The sequence below is a fragment of the Euprymna scolopes genome, chromosome 1 (genome assembly GCF_053919585.1).
Source record: "Euprymna scolopes isolate OS-2025 chromosome 1, ASM5391958v1, whole genome shotgun sequence".
In the NCBI taxonomy this organism is placed as follows: Eukaryota; Metazoa; Mollusca; class Cephalopoda; order Sepiida; family Sepiolidae; genus Euprymna; species Euprymna scolopes.
Window position 1 is genome coordinate 170,813,040 of NC_136482.1, and position 12,044 is coordinate 170,825,083.

At 30.9% G+C, this 12,044-nt stretch overlaps 1 protein-coding gene across 7 annotated transcripts in view; it reads left to right on the forward strand.

The window, feature by feature from the left end:
* The window catches only part of LOC145277398 (E3 ubiquitin-protein ligase Jade-2-like), a 119,576-nt gene that overhangs the window by 20,686 nt on the left and 86,846 nt on the right, over positions 1-12,044 (forward strand). The window contains exon 1 of one of the 7 annotated variants that reach the window (XM_080128795.1): positions 6,878-7,463. The exons of 5 other annotated variants lie outside the window; for them this stretch is intronic. The gene's annotated coding sequence lies outside the window, so the exon portion shown is untranslated. Of the gene's footprint in view, positions 1-6,877; positions 7,464-12,044 lie in introns of those variants that run through there. One more of the 7 variants, XM_080128808.1, reaches the window with a different exon arrangement.

Sequence of the window (12,044 nt, forward strand, 5' to 3'; positions counted from 1 at the left end):
CAGTAATACCGTAGCTGGAAATCTTGTGAAGTAGGCCCTTATGCCATACCTTATCGAAGGCCTTCGATATGTCAAGAGCAATTGCCCTGGAAAGGAAACCTTTGTCAAGAGATTCACTAATCCTATGTGATATAACCGTTAGCACATCTGCTGTAGATCTTGCAGAGCGGAAACCATATTGCATTTCACTAAGAAGGTTGTTTCTGTTGAGGTGGTTGACTACTTCTTTATTTAATATGGATTCCAACAACTTACTCATGACACACAGGAGACTTATTGGTCTGTACTGAGAGGGAGATGACTTTTCACCTGAATTCTTAAATACAGGGCATACTGATGAGGTTTTCCAGGGTGTTGGAAAGCACTTCTCCTTAAGGCAACACTTAAACAGTTTTGTAAGTATGGGGGCAAGTTCTGGTTAGAGCTTTTTCAGCACTATAACTGGAATGCCGTCAGGGCCAGTTGCTTTACTGGAATCAAGGTTCTTGATTAGCTTGGCAACCTCACGCACAGATATTTGTATGTTGCATAGCGTGTTGTCTGTTATAGGAGGAAATACAGGGAGTTGATGGTCATTGTCACATAGGGTAGAATTAGCTGCAAAGTTCTTGGCAAATAGTCTGGCCTTGTCTGATGCTGACGATGCAATCAATTTCCACATAAATTGTGAATCCCAAAGAAAATGGGCTGAGAAACACCTAGTAATATTACTAGAAGTCCTCAGTCTTTCACCGCCTCCTCTAAAGGATCTCAGGGACTCCCTATACAATAAATTTGGTCACTGCCCACCTGAAGTCTGGTATTACACACTAGTGGAGGATAAGGGACCCCGTTGGGAAACCTCGATTTGGTTGCTCCTTCGCCTTCAGTCATTTTCCACATGTTTTCTTTCTTTCTTTTTTTTCTGCTTTCTGTACTAGTTTATACGTTTTTACTTTTAAATGTTCCTGTTTGAGATGTTTGTTATTTCTTTTTGTAATTTCGCCGATGCAGATGGTACTTTATCTGAATATTAGTGCAAACACTGGCGGAGGATACTATTTTTCATCATTTCTGATCGCGATTGTACATTCGTATTTGAAAAGTTCAATTTTTTTCGTTTTTTTTTTTTTTAATTAACTCTTTTGCATCTCAAACAAGGCACAGTGCCACTTGGATGTAAGGGGGCTACTATTTGGGACTATATCTACAGGGGGAGTAAAGCAGCGAGATGACTGTCCACATTATATTTGAGTTTCTGCATGCCAGTCAGTCAGTCAGGGAAGAGGAATTCCCAAGTCTAACAGTTCCAGGGAAAAAATTATTAAGGTAGAAGACTTTCTGGCATATAGGGGTTCTCTACAGTGAATTAGTAGGATTTTGCTCTTTGTCGGGTTAGTTGGATTAAACTATTCGGCGCTTCTACACTATGAGAACGAAATTTCGGAAATCGTAATACTGAATTTCACATGAAAACAATGGCATCTATGTATTCTTTGTATTTTTAAGATGATTATATCGAAATTTGATAAGGCAGAAAATTATTTATTAAAGAAAACAGAAAATAGAATTTCAAGAAAACGATCATATTTGCTTATGTAAGATGCAGGGAAGCTCAAAAGGGGGCGTAATTTTCCGTTTCAATTTATTTTATAAAAACAAGATGGCTGCAATTTTTCACCTGTTAACATGATTAAAGTTTTTTTTTTTTTTTAACTCAGTGATACTCAATTTTGGCTGTATAATTTGGAAGCTAACATTGTAATTTATTAGAATTGATTAAAAAAAAATCAGTAGAAACCATTTGTTTTTATCTGAAAACTCCAATTTTCGACTACAGCATTTCGTTCTAATTGTGTAGGAGCGCCAACTATTCTATTCCATTTAAAAAAAAGTTTATTCAAATTGACTTTATTTTGTAGATGAATTTATTAAAGCTCTTAATTTAAGGATAGTTTTATACATGTTTATACAACCATAAAAACTTAGGAATTCTATTTGGTCTTAGAGGGTCATCCTTTTAGGTATTACCTCCTCTTTAGCATCAACACAGTAAATTTTGCACCCATCTAGAGTGCCTCCTTTTTAGGGAGCTGGTAGCTCCATTATAAATTGTCCTTGTGTCAAACTTTTCTGCACTGCAAAGAAAAATATTTTTGAAATGTATTTTCAAAAAAAGAAAAGATCCCCCCCCCAACTTTTCGTACTATTTTCCCACTAAAATCAAATCACATATTTACAATCTGACAGTACTATGATTGGTAGAAAAATTCATATTTCAATATTGCGAAAAAATCCAAACAAAAGCATATGTTCTCTTAAATAAATTCAAAGCATCATATTGATTGTCTTTTTGGGGGTCGGGGAGTAAAAAGTTAAAATGGATTAAAAATAAACAAATATTTTTCTTCAAACTTAAGGGACAGTTTCATTTTTGTTTGTTTGACTGGGATCTTTTTTTACTATAAAGCAATTTCGGCTCACAATTTCTTATAATTTTAATAGCTGCATATTGTGAGAAAAACACAAAAAAGGTTTAAAAAAAACTTTAAAAAGAATTAGCTCATTAGCTGAGGTGCTCTTACCAAGGAGTGCCGACGGGGGCAGCCTGGGCACTATTGTAGATAGTGGTTTCTCTTTTGACACATATTTTCTTTTTTAAAAATATTTTCCCACCAAAATCAAATCAAAGCCTTGAAAAGTAAACAAGTTTTTTTGTATTTAAAAAAAAAAAACTTATCTAAAAAAAATTGTTTATTTTTTACAAAAGTTTTTAACTAATTTAAAATAAACTAAATTAAATAAATAAATGAACATCATGCCAGTTCTTCTAAATTAAAATTGATGGATTTTTATGTCAAAATAAGAAGTAAAGAAAACTGATTCTAATTTTATATTAATCAGACTTATTATTATATTTATTGAATTAATTTTTTTTACTTAAAATAAGTCGAGTTTATTTTAAAGATTTTGGTAAATATCAATTAATTAAAAAAGAATAGGTATTTACTTGCCTCCCCACGAGGGCAGAGTTAAACACAAGGTCGGTTTTAAATGTGGGGAAAATCCAATTCTCATAAAAATGACCCACTGGAGTGTAAAAAAAAAAAAAATGTCTGACCTGAAGGAGCTTGACCTCCTCTCTATTTTTTCGTCTTTTTTTTTCAAATTTTTTCAGCAGATTGTTATCGAATGGACATGAGTCTACGATATTATCAAAAATAAAATTTTTTTTTTAAGTCAATATTTAAATATTTGTAGGAGTGCTCAGTTTCTAATGCAACATTCTAGTAAATCGATCACCCATTTTAGAACCACTCGATGTTTTAAGGCCGAATTTCTCGAATTTAGCCTTTTTTAGCAGTTTAGACTTTTTGAATTTAGCTATTTTTCCCAAATAATCTATAAAAAAAGGCTAATTTCGCGAAATTTGGCCTAAAAACGTCAAGTGATTCTAAAATTGGTGATCGATTTACTAAAACGTTGTATTAGAAACTAAACACCCCCTACAAATATTTAAATATTGATTTTTTTTTTCATTATGTATTTATTTATTTTTTTGATAATCTGGTAGACTATTGTCCATTCGTCGAATTTTATGTCAGCGGATTATTATCGAATGGCATCCAATAATAATCTGCTGAAATAAATTGAAAATAAGACGAAAATTTAGAAAAAAAGAATAAAAAAATAAGCCTGCCAAAATTTCCATAGTCTTTAAGGATTTCATAAATAAATACTTGTGATTTTATTTACTTTGTTTACTTGCAGGCTTATTTGCCAAATAAAAACTATCAACTGAAAGTTGTGATTCAATTCGTTAATAAGCAATAATAACGAATTTACTCATAACTTTAGGCGAGAGGTAATATCGCAAAATATTTTTACGATATTTTGCGATGATGGAGCCAGGAGATCGGTGAAGTCGAAGTTGTTTGAAAAGCGATTCTTCATCATCAAAAACAATTAGTTGTGACTAATTTAGTCGCACATAAATAGTAAAACCGATTTGATTTACTTATTTTTTAACCTAAACAGGAAGTCTGTAATACCAGGAACCAAATCTGACCATACACCGTTTACGACGGACTTTGAATCAGGTGTTCTTCTGGCTTGCCATTTCAATATTAAAAATTTTAGCTTTCATTACTTAACAGTAGTTAATTGCACAGTTCTGTTTTTTTTTCTCGGTACTCATGCAGTCATTGATCCGTGTTGAAATAATAACGTTATTATTTAAAAAGCCATTCTTAACATAGGGAGGGGAGGGTGTATTGTACTTATTCTGTACTTTAACCTTACAATTGAATATAAAAAAAATATAATAAAACTTTAATTAAACTTGGAAATACGATTTAAAAAATAGCGCAGATCAGTAAGTGCATTATCACTTTTTTTCTGACAAAATATTTAAAAAAAAAAAAAAAAAAATGGTGCTAATGCACTGCAGAGAGTGATTCCATTCCGATCCGCGCTATTTTTTAAATCGTATTTCCACGTTTAATTAAAGTTTTATGATACGTTTTTTTTATTCAATTGTAAGGTTAAAGTACAGAATAGGTACAAAACACCCTCCCCTCCCATGTTAAGAATGTTTTTTTTTTTTTTTTTTTTAATAATAACGTTATTATTTCAGCACGGATCACTCTGCATGAGTACCAAAAATTATCTCAATTTTCAATAAGACGCAGATGTTAATACCTCCTCCAACCCTCACTCTTTAACGATAAAGGAAAATTCCGCCCTCACTAAAAGCGGAATTTACATTTAAAAAAAAATCAAATGTTTAAGATTTAATTGCTACAGATCATTTATTTTCTTAAAAAAGCAACAAAAAACTCTCTAGAAGAGACAATGTTAGTTGCAGTAGTCTAAGTAGAATTACAGTTTCCATTGGAAGGGGGCTCTTTTATCTTGATCTTCTTTCTTTTAAGATGCGTGGGAGGAGGGTCTGAACATCTTCCTTTTGACGAAGTGGACTTTAATGTCGGCATTACTTCGAATAGATAAATAAAATAATAATAATATAAATTTATTTTATTTTGTTACCCCGAAAGAAGGCAAATTAAGGTTTACTTAGACTTTAAGGCACCCTCTTCCAAAGGATACTGCTTATTGCCAAAACACCAACGTCACCCAGAAGCCTTGAAAAGTAAATTCTGTATTCTGAATATACTACAAAAGTAAAACAAACAAAAACAAAATGCAAACTAATAATGAAAGAGGTTCACAATCACGTGTTCAGACTGTTCAGTTCGTTGCCAAGGACGGGACATCGGACATAACCATTTATAGAGTTATTCAATTGCGTTGTTGAATTTTATTTTTCAATTTTATAAATTAAAAAAAAAATAGATTAATTTTGCGAAAATGCTAATAGAATAAAAATAAATAAGCGTAAATAATTGTTATATTTCTGTAAAAAAAAAAAAAAAAAAAAAATAGTCGTGGTCTAAAGACCACGTGACTTTACTTCTCGTCCTTATTGCGTCAATAATATCCAAATTACAAGAAGAAATGTTATTCTCATTCAATGCTTACTAGCTAGTTGCCTGCACTTTGCTAGCATTAAAAGTACACGATGCGGTCTTTATAACACGTGTTTAGACAACACGCAAAAAAAAAAAAAATAATAAATAAATAAAAATAACTCGCACGAAAAACACACTAAAAGAATTGGGATGGTAACTGTGGCCGCAAGGTTTTTGTTTTGAATGTTTTGATAATAATTCATAAACAATAGGAACCTATTTTACAGGGGGGAAAAAACAGCAATAAACGAAAAAAAAAAAAAAAAAAAAGAACAATTAACTTAATTGGATAGGTTTTTAGCTGCTAAGTAATTAAGTAAATTATGAAACACAGGATATTACATTTTTATTAAAAAAAAAAAAAAGAAAGATATAACTTTGCAAGACTTGCATTACTGTTTGCTTCACATATATTATAAACATAAACCTTGTAGAATAAAAACAAAACAATAACCTTACTGGGAGTTTATTGCTAGTAATGTGCCAATGTTAGTAGCAGCAGTCGTTACAATTGACAAGCTGCAACTGCTAAATGTAGCTACTGTCCCAGCATAAAATCAATGGAAAATTAAACAGCGCGCGTTATTGTCAGAAAAAAAGTAGGTCAGGCACAATAGCCTGTAGAAAATACGCTATAATTTTAACCATCATAACCAACAATTTTATGAATATTTATTTTAAGTCTATGAGAATAACATTTATATTTGATTTTAACTAAAAATGTACTTTCCTTTGACATTGTTTTTTTTTTTTTTTTAATATAAAGTTGTTTTTTTTTTAAATAATTGGATGAAACCTGGAAAAGAGAAATACGACTCACTTTTTTATTTGAATTATAATTGTTTTTAGGTAATATTTTTTTCTGGGAGAAAGAAATTGGAATTACCAACTTTTTTGTTTATTTGCAAATAACTTTTATCTACAAATTAGACATATGAGCTCATAAAAAGTATGGGGGATGTAGGTTTTTTGTTTGTTTCTTTTTACCGTTCTTTTTACTGAACATTGAACAATTATACCCTTTCGTGTGAATGTTTCGACTTTTTATTTTTTTTTATATATAGAACTTAGCTTCAACTGCGTTTTCTCATATATTTTTTTCTCTAATTTTACAAGTTTGAATTGATGGAAATGACATTTAAAAATATATGTACATAAACGGGGTGAGGGCCACCTGTAAATCAACCAATTAAAAGCGAACCGTGCGCAACTCGTGATTTCATTGGTTGACTGTAAGCAAAAAGTAAAAATGGTGGCGAGGTGCACTTATAATACAACCTTGGTTGAAGGGGGGGCACATTGGTTAAGCTGTTGAATATACTGCAAGGGAGGGGGATGTAATATTAAATAGCAAAAAAAAAAAAAAAAAAGAAGGAAAATAAATAAGAGTGTGTCAAAATTAATGCACTTGGAGAAATAAATAAATAAAATATAGAGAGAAAGAAAGTAATAATTATTTATCATCATCATCATCATCATCATCAATAAGTAAAGAAAACAACGCGTTTTCTCAACGGAAATAATCACCGTTTTCGTGTGTCAACATTTTAACGATGATACGAATATACCGAAAGGATTTCGATGATAGCTAATTTGAAATATTTACACCGTTCGTTAAGAAAATACTCTTCTGTGTTAAAAAATCAAACCAAGGGCTTTAATATTATTTTCTGCGGCAGATGCCATGAAGTGTTCCTGGTTTCCATCCGTATTATTCCCATCTCTCGCGTTATTCCCCCTTTTTACCTCACCATCCTCGTAGTCCCCGCCATAATGATGGCGCCAACAAACGATCCCGGTTCTCGGATTAAATCTCTCCAGTTAAACTGACTTTCATTTTTCATATTTTTATGGCAATTTTAAAAATTAACATGCCACGATAAGAAAGAGGACATCGTTTAATGTACACTATATTGAGACATTCTTTCATTATATATTTTTAACAGACAATCGGTAAGTTAAACTTTATCCTTTTTAAACATGCCTTTAATTAGCCTTGACCATAATCATTTCAGTTTCTTTACGTTTAATTTTTCAGTTTTTCGGTTTTATTTAAAATGGGTGGATTCATCATATATTTATATAGGAAATAATCAATAAATAATATTTAAACATTTCTTTTTTCTTTAACATTTTTTCTTTTATCGTTCATGTCCGTTCCTTGCGTGTGTGTGTGTGTTTTTTAATTATCGTTTACTTGTTTTCAAAGTGGACCCATGAATGATTAAATGCTAACAATAATTTAAATATCCTTCTACTTGTCTTTCCTATGTATATTTACATTTTATGTTGAAATTTTCATTTAATAATTTAGGTTTTCAATGTTTGTTTATTTGTTTTATAGTAAATCGGCTGCGTGTTCAAATTAAACCCGACTTTGTGTCCACGCGTTGAAGCCGCCGAGAATATTAGTTTTGCTTAATTTTTAATTTTTATACGTTTTTTAAATTGGATATTTCATTCATCTAATCGATATTGATAATTATGTTGCCTATTTATGTTGCTGTGTTGATCTTTTGAATGTGCTTTTTGCACATTTTTCATTTGGAGGGAAATCGGAAATTTATGGCGCGATTCCCCCCCCCCCCAAGAAACAAACAAGATAAACTTTATTCGTGGCCGCACGCACGTGTGCAATCATATCAACTTTTATTTATAACCACTTTATTGAATTAGATATTGCATAATTCGTGGTTCAATCGTGGTATATGGACATTTGGAATATCTCACCGATTTAGCTTACTTTTCATCGAAATTTTAGAAAAATTAAGAAATGGTTCTTTCTTAGATTGTGCATCTTGTCCTGAAATAACATTCTAGTTGACTTTCTTGTAATAATAAAGTTTACTTTCTTTATAATAAATTTAAACTTTTATTCTAAACTACTACTAATTATTATTATTATTATCATCATCATCATGATCGACTTGCATGTTTTTAACCCCTTCGTTGTTTTTAAATTCCGTTGAAACTTATCTATATATTGTTTTTGTCCAGAAGTTTTTGTTTATAATATCAATATTAAACGTGAACACATTTTTGGTGTAAAGTAAAATATATATACTCTGGCCGCCAACGATTATAACGGTGGATACTTACGCAGAATACGGACGGTGCTAAAATAGGGAACATTTTGTAACTATTCTGTACTTTCACCTAACAATTTAATTAAAAATGAAAAAAAAAAAACAAAAAAAAAAACTGAATTTACTTGAAAATCATATCTTAAAAAAAAATAGTTCGGTTCATATTCTGCATAAAAATACATAACTGAATTAAATTGACATTGGTATTTATCTACACTTTAAAAAAATAAATTAAAATTTATTCTATAACCAGAATTGCAATTTAGATAAATTTCTTTCTTGGTCTTCGGGCCAAGATCAAAGTGTAGTATCTGTTCTGATGCTGCTGCAGTGCTGCTGCACTGCACTATTTTTTGTCTCGGTTAATGGAGAAATCCTCCATGACTGATGATACATGTTTTATTTTCGTTACTAACCAGAGTGCCCCTTTATTGGGGAGCTGGTTTCCTCCCACATTAAAAACCGACCTTGTGTCTAACTCTGCCCTCGTGGGGAGGTTAGTAAACAAACAAAAATTACTTGGGTTTGTATTACTATACACAAAGGCGAAAAAGTTGTCCAAAAACAAATATATAACAAATGTTAAAATAAATGGCATAATAAGTTACTTTTCTTTTATCTAACTTGATAATTTTTGTTTCGTGTTTTTATTTAATGTAACGTGTTTATTTGGCTCGAAAAACATACAATAATGTTGAATACGTAACTTAGGGAAAATGAGTTAAAACTAAAAGACTAGACAGAATACTGTTAGAAACCCACCGACTATATAGTCAACCCATGTTTGTTACACTAACATACATTGAGTGGTTTTCAAACAGTATTTTCTAACAGTATTTTAGTTAACTCATTTTTCCAAACTTACGTATTCAACACAGAGTCCGCAGCCATTTGCATTTTTCAAATACATCGGTAAACACTTGTTTTTCGAGCCGAATAAACATGTTACATTAAATAAAAACACTAAAAAAATTACCCAGTTAGGTGGAAAAGTAACTTATCTTGCCCTTGAATCATAAAATTTATTTGGGTTTGTATTACTATACAAACAGATTCGAAAAAGTTGTCAAAAAACAAATATTTGTTTTTTGACAACTTTTTCGAATCTGTTTGTATAGTAATACAAACCCAAATAATTTTATTCAAAAGTTGGGGAGGGGGAACAAATTAAATGGGCGAGATATTACATTGTAGGGGTTTGTATTACTGTACACATAGATTCGAAAAAGTTGTCAAAATACAAATATATAACAAATAAATATATCAAAGGCAAGATAAGTTAATTTTCTACCAAACTGGATACATTTTTTTTGTTTTTATTCAGTGTAACATGTTTATTCAGCTCGAAAAACATGCAGTGTTTACCGATGTATTGAAAAATTCAAAATGGCGCCCGACACTCTCTTTAACATGGTAAGTTTGAGAAAAGGTTTTATAAATAATAAACTAGACAAAATACTATTAAAAACACCGAATATATGTCAACTTATGTCACGGTAACATATAATGAGCTAATTTCTAACAGTATTTTGTCTAGTTTATTATTTATAACATCTTTTCCTGAACTTACCGTATTAAAGAGAGTGTCGGGCGCTATTTTGAATTTTCCAATACATCGGTAAACACTGTATGCTTTTCGAGCTGAATAAACATTGTTACATTGAATAAAAACACGAAAAATATATCCAGTTAGGTAGAAAAGTAACTTATCTTGCCTTTGATAACATTTATTTGTTATATATTTGTTTTTTGACAGCTTTTTCGAATCTGTGTACGTACAGTAATACAAACCCCGAAGCGGATATGTCTAACTCTGTCCTGTGGGGATGCATTGTAAATAGGAACTCTGAATCGGCTGCAATATTAATTATGAAAACCATTTAAATTCTTCACTAGCCAGTTTTCTATTTAATTAGTTCGTTACGTTTAAAGGGGACGAATCTTGAATATTATTGTTAATTTTTTTTTTTTTTTTTTTTTTTTCCTTTTCGTTTTCACTTTCGGTTTGTATTTACTTTTTCAATTTTCCATTCTGAACTCCCAAAAAATGACGGCTTTGTTTTACAATCCACAGAGGTACGAAATACTTGTCAAAAATAATAAATAAATGTTATCAAAGGCAAGATAAGTTACCTTTTTACCTAAGTTTTTAGTGTTTTTATTTAATGTAAAATGTTTAATCTGTTCGAAAAGCAAATAGTGCGAGCAAGAAAAAAATGGTCGCGATATCTCTTTACGTCTTTTGAAGTTTTGACAATCACATAAAAAAATAAAGCAAAACGGTGCTAGAAACCTGTCTAGTAAATGTAACCGTGGACATTTATTGGGTGGGTTTCTACCACCATTTTGCTTTATTTTTACGTCATTGTCGAAACTGCAAAGATGTAAAGAGACATCGCGGCCGTTTTTCTTATTCTCACATAGCGCTCCTCCTCCTCCTCCGCTCCGCGCTTCTCCGCTCAACACGGTTTAATATTTTACATTACATGAAAGCACTAAAAACTTATTCAATTAGGTAGAAAAGTAACTTATCTTGCCTTTAATAACATTTATTTGTTATATATATATATATATATATATATATATATATATATGTTTTTTTTATTTTTTTTACACCTTTTTCGTACCTCTGTGGATTATAAAACAAACCTCAAAAGACATACGATCAATCTTTTTCGACTAATATTTTAAGAGTAGCGAAAATATTGTTACAAAAATGTATACATCTACAGAATTTAAAGTTAATTTTTTTTTTAACCAAACCCAATTAAGTTCGGTTTGGCAAAAGTCGGTTTAGTTCATTTCAAATTCTATGGAAGCACCTGAAAATTTGATTAATATTACATGTTTGTTCTTTTGTACGTGTGTGTGTTGATAGTAAGAAAGTTTATCTGCCAAAATAGTCCACATTTATTTCCTTTTCCACGAAGGCAGTTCAACAAAAGATCGATTTTTAATGTAGGGGAAATCCAGCTTTCCCAAAAAGGGTACCACAGATTTGCAAAAATAAAAGTTGCTTCAGTGCAAGCAAAGTAGGATGATCACTGACCGAGATCAATTAAAAATAAAAATAAATAATTTCTTGTTGGCAATAAAAAAAAAAAAAAAAAAAAAAAAAGTTGACCTGTACGAGGATGACCCCCTATTTTTCCGATGATTATCATTGATTGCAGACTTAAATATCATATTAGCAGAAAAAAAAAATAAATAAATAAAATAATGACTTTTAAGAAGGGAGTTGATTTTCTCATAACGTTCTAATCACGTGACACATCGGTAAAGAAATGGACAGTAACAATGTAGTAGAACGTTATAACGAAAAGGTGAACCTCCTTCAATTTTTTCTCTTATGATACTTAATTAAGTCTGGAATCTATGATAATAATCGAAAAAAGAAAAAAAAGTGGAATAAAATACACATTTTAGGGGTGGGCACTCTCGTACAGCC